A 5,986-nucleotide genomic window follows, 5' to 3' on the forward strand; every position below is an offset into this window, starting at 1 on the left:
GAGGGAACAGTAAGTGTCGATCCTACCTAGAGTTTCAATGAAATTCAAAATTAGGATCGGACAGTCCGAAGGCTGTCAAAATTTATTATGCTTCATATATTATTGCCTGAACTAACTTTATTTTATAGGAAAAAGAAGTTGCAGAAATCTGGTCTAAGCACCCAAGGTTGCTCGGGGCGCTTGGACAAGCCTCGATGAAGAGGCGCCCCCGGGCGGGTGCCTGGCTAGGTACCCGGGTGGTCCGGGCACCCGAAGGTGCTCTAGGTGCTCGGACGATCACAATTTGATCGACACACTAAGTTGGAGCGCGACGACTGGCTGACCCACGTCAGCGGTCTAGGCGCCCGGAGAGGTTTCGGGTGCCCGGATGTGGATAAACTTTAGGCATATAGTTTCAATGAGAGCTCACCATGTCAGCACAGTCCAGGCACCCGGGAGGAGATCTAGGTACCTGGACGAGGTTATAAAAGGAGACTTCGACCAACAACTTCAATACATCAATGCAAACACCTTTCGCTTCTGTGTGCTACTTTGAAAAGACCTCTACATACCCAAAAGCTGCTTCAATGACAACTACGCTAAATATTTCTTTCTCCAAGTCGTCGGTATCATTTTGTTATTTTGAAGTTACTTATTCACATTGTAATTACATTTGTAACTTTCCGGATTGATTAGTAATTGCCCAATGAAAGCACTCTGATGTGTGGGCCTTGGAATAGGAGTCACCACAAGCTCCGAACCAAGTAAATCTTGGCTTGTTAGCATTGTTTGTTTTCTTTTCTTTATTCCACTACCGTTTGTCTCTCTGGGTTTTTTAAATGAACGTGAAATCTACGAGTGTTATTCACCCCCCTCTAGCACTTTCGACCATACAATTGGTATCAGAGCAAGGTCACTCTGAATTGGTAAAACCACCGTTCGAGCAAAATTTTTGTATTTTTTTGCTAGTGAATATATTCTTATGCCTTTTTCTTGTTTTTTTGCATCTTGAGATTTTTAGAGTCAATCACAATCAGTGCTATTACCCCTTCTGATAATTTTCTTAATCGAGTTTATTATTTCAAGAAATTGGTGTAAGACCACTCGAGTTCTTCGGTTTTCTTTCTTCCCTCACTAATAATCTAAGACCTAGTCTTGAAATATTCATTATTTTTTGTATGTATGATATTTTCTATCAATGGCCCACCAAGAAGGCTACAACACCGCTCGTCTACTTCTTTTTTTCAGATGAAGATTTTAGCTACTGGAAGAGTTAAATAGAGTACCACCTCAAAACATAAGTGGAAATGTAGATAATTATCTAGACGAGATTCATATATCCCACCGAATAGGGATCCCTCATCCCCATGATAAATGGGACACACCAACCTGTAAGAAGATCAAAGCCGATGTAAAGGCAACCCAGACCCTCCAATGTGACTTAACCAAAGAAGAGTTGAACTGGATCGACCCCTTTAGCAGTGCTAAGGAGTTATGAGAAAAGCTAATCGAGCTACAAGAGGGTACCTCCGATACAAAGGTAAGCAAAAGAGACCTAATTTTAAACAAATTATATAACATTAAAATGCAGGAAGGTGAGTCTGTGAGCCAGTTACACTCTTGCATCCAAGATCTTCTGAACAACCTCCACGTAATCGAATAAAAATTGGAGAACCGTGATGTCATCAAGTACGTGCTAAATATTTTTCCAAGGAATACATTGTAGGCATCAATGATAGATGCCTACAAGGTATCTAAGGACCTTTCCTTAATTAAATTAGATGAGTTATTTTATGAATTCGAACTTCATGAACAAATTAATGCATTGTCAGTCAAGAAAGATATTACTTTGGTCGCAAGAACAAGCATAATGAATAAACCAAAAACCAAGCACCGGACCGAACCCAAGTCTGAAGATGAATCAGACTTACAAGATGACGATGAAATCACTGTTGAGCTCGTGAAACTGGTACGAAAACTGTACAAGAAGAAGAAGGGCTTCACCAAATGAGAGACTAAGACGGTGACTCAATCGAACATAAAGACCAAATCCGAAGTTACCTTCTACGACTGTAACAAGAAGGGGCACTACAAGCCAGAATGTCTAAACCAGAAGCAAAGAAGAAGGAAAGCTTTGAAAGCAACATGGTTTGAATCCTTGGAAGACTCCGACGAAGAACACAAGCAAGTGAGCTTCCTTACTTTACTAGTACAAGCTTACATTACCGAAACTGAGTCCGAGTCTAAAACCAGAGTTGAATTAGAATTCGAATCTGACTTGGAAGGTTCTCAATCCACTGTAAGTATTTCTTTAATTAGATCACATAATTTAATTTCCTACTTATCTAGAAAGTTGGCTAAATCTAACCTCCAGGTCAAGTCACTTCAAGAGGAGGTTAAAACCCTTAAGAAAAAGACTAACCCAAGTTCATTAACTGAGAAGACACAAATTGGAACTCCAACTCAAGTCTAACTTGAGAAAGAAAATTTCAATTTAAGAACTCAAGTTAAAGAACTCAAGAAAATGTTGGAACGATTTACTTTGGATTTCAAAAACCTTGACCTAATTCTAACTTGGAAAATAAAGGGCAGTATACAATCAATCTAGACTCAGATATAAGGCTAAACAAAGATTAAGATCGTACTTATCTTTAGTAAAATGATCAAATAGAAACCTAGTTCAAGCATGAGACCCCAAGTCTAACCTAATTAATCAAGTTGGACTCAATATATATTGGATCTCTAAGGATCAAATCCATTACCTTGATACACCTTATCGAGACTATGATCAGGGGAGCTAATAAAAAGACTATTTTGTTATTAAATAGACCTATTTGATGTTTAATTTACTATGTTTCTTATTCATGCTTAGATTAGGGTAGATAAAGATTTAGGCTTGATTGACACTTGACTAGTTAGACCTAAGATTTTCAGGAAGAAAAATAAATATTTAATTTCTTTAAAAGGCTTTGTCTAGAAGTTGTTGTTGCTTCAATACCCAAGAAGGCATAATGCCTCACCACAGCCTGGAAGCTAATTATTGAAATGTATATTTAAGTAGCTAACTGTTAAACTTTAGTCTAACTCAAATGTAAATCAATCTTTAGATTTTAATTTAAATTGAAGATAAAATTAATTATCTCACAAAATAGATAAGGTTTCCTGATTGATAATCTAGAAAAAGGGTGAGATGAATTTAGGTTTAAAATTAGTTAATTAAAAGCTTAAACTTAACTTAATCTTTAAATCAAAGCAAATATAATTAAATTAATCAAATTTAATTCAACCTTAAATATTTTCAAAATTCAAAATTAAATATTTTAAAATTCAAACTTAAATATTTCAAAATTCAAACTTAAATATTTTTAAATTCAAATATTTTTAAAATTCAAATATTTTGAAACTCAAAATTAAATACTTTTTATAAATTTAAAATTAAATATTTTTTCTTAAACTTAAATAATTTTCAAATTAAGAAATAATATTCTTACACTTTAAAATTAAGATTAACTTAACTTCTTCTCATACAAACTCATAAACTTAACATATTTAATAACTTAGAAAGGGTGAGATGAAAAATCAGGAAAATAGATAATTATTTTAAATCTTTTTTTTTTCATGCTTGGATTCTAGGGCCCCCAAACTTAAATAATTTACTTAATTTTTTTTAAGCCATTAATTAAGAGGAAGAGAAAAAAGAGGTTAAAATTTAAATATTTTCAGTATTTGCAAAAGCTAAGTATTTTTCAAAATTTGAAGTCAAATTTTTAAAGGCTAAGTTTTACAAAAACTTAAGTTTTTTTTTAAAAATTAAAGGTGCGTTTGGTTTGGAAAATTTTTTCATTTTCTACTTTTCATTTTCTATTTCTGTTTTTATATTTTCTATTGTAGTTTTTAGAAAACAGAAAACGTGTTTGGTATGTTGGACTGTATTTCTACTTTATAGAAAAGAAAATTAGAAAATGCGTTTGGTATGATAAACTGTATTTTTATTTTATAGAAAAGAAAACTGAAAAATGCGTTTGGTAAGTTAATATGAAAATGATAATCAAATTTAATTTTATTTAGAAAAAAAACAAAGATGGTAGTTAAATTAATGTAGTTTTGCTTCAACACTAAATGGAACTCAGCATGAGATATCCAAATTTGCTGCAACCGAAAAGGCATCGGCTTTATTGATTGTATCAGAAGTGCTATGCTGCGGACAAAGCCGTGCGGACCGCTGCGGACTTGCCTTCCTGATCAGTCACCGGTCCGATCAGGGAACCTCCTGATCGGTCTGTAGACCGATCAGAAAATGATCGGTTCCCTGATCGGTCTACAGACCGATCAGGAGGTTCCCTGATCAGACTGGTGACCGATCAGGAAGGCAAGTTCGCAGCGGTTCTGTTGATTGTATATCTCTAAATGAGACAAGCAGGGAGTGTGATCAAACATCGTCATACTTAGGTGATGAATATTGGTGGATGACAACAGCGCTACCAATTCAAAATCACTTGGAAAAACATAACGCTACACAACCTGATGTTCCTGACCAAACTTTCTACTTCCAGTGAACTATTCTTATCTAAAAATGTTTTTGAACAAAACTACAGATTCTCCTTGACGTATGGTGATGATTTAAACAAAGTCACAAATGGAACTAACATCAGGAAAACATACGGCTCAACCAAAGTATGGAGAAAACGAGCTCGACAGAGAGGATGCAGGATTAGCAAAGGGCTGCTGGTGTGTGAGCAACAGGGGGCGAAGGAGGAGCGGTGATGCGTCGGAGGAGCAGTGGGGTGCCGGAAGCGCGACAACAGAAGGGATCGCTGGAAAATATGGAGAAGACGAGCTCGACAGAGAGGATGCAGGATTAGCAAAGGGCTACCGGTGTGTGAGCAACAGGGGGCGAAGGAGGAGCGGTGGTGCGCCGGAGGAGCGGTGGTGCGCCGGAAGCGCGACACAGGGAGAGGAGCGACGGAAGCAGCGTTTTAGGGCACGGGAGAAGACGCACGGGAGTCGAGAGTTCGGGAGAGGAGGAAAAAAAAAGGTTAAGGAAAATGAAAAAAAATTGACACAGTGTGGGCCGCGTTTTTCACTTTTTCGGCCGCGTTTTCGCATTTGCATCATTTTTTTCCAGCCGCGTTTTTGCGTTTTCAGTTTTTTCTGAAAATGACTTTTAACCGTTTTCTAGAAAATGGGAACTCATTTTCTGGAAAACAGAAGTAAAAATGATCAATCAAACATGTTTTTCATTTTTACAGAAAATGAAAATAGAAAATGATGAAACCAAACGCGACCTAAGTATCTTCAAAAAGTTTTTTTAGGGATAAGCCTAAGTACTTTTTTTTTCATAAAGCTAAGTATTTTTACAAAAGTTTAACTAAAGTTAAGTATTTAGCTAAATATTTTTCAAAGAGATTCTTTTTAGCTAAGTATTCTTCAAAAAAATTCTTTTTAAAGCTAAGTAAGAAATCTTTTTTAAAGTTAAGTAAGAAGTCCTTTTAAAGCTATATATAGCTAAGTATTTTTACTAGGAAATTCTTTTTAAAGCTAAGTAAGAAATTCTTTCAAAGCTATATATTTAGCTAAGTATTTTTTCAAGGAAATTCTTTTCAAAGCTAAGTAAGAAATCCTTTTCAAACCTATGTAAGTATTTTTTAAAGAAACTCATTTTAAGACTAAACATTTTTTTTTGAAAAGAAAGTGATATTTTCAAGGGGAGCTTAGGGGAAAAGGTTAAAAAGTTAGTTTTTCAAAATTAAGTACTATCCTTAAAAATTAAACAACTTTTCTCTCCACTTAGTATTATTTTTGATATATATCAAAGGGGGAAAGAAAAGTTAAAAATAAAATAAAAATAAATTAATAAGGTTTTTCTCAACAGATTAAAGCAGAGCATAAAAGGGAGAAATTTTTTACTTTGTTAAAATTGTCAAATTGTTTTACTTATGCTCAAATTCCTTATGTTACACTATTTTTTTTTTTTGTTATGCTTTACTTAACTTTGAATTGTATTGGC

This window comes from Zingiber officinale, chromosome 10A (assembly GCF_018446385.1).
Source record: "Zingiber officinale cultivar Zhangliang chromosome 10A, Zo_v1.1, whole genome shotgun sequence".
NCBI classification, from domain to species: Eukaryota; Viridiplantae; Streptophyta; class Magnoliopsida; order Zingiberales; family Zingiberaceae; genus Zingiber; species Zingiber officinale.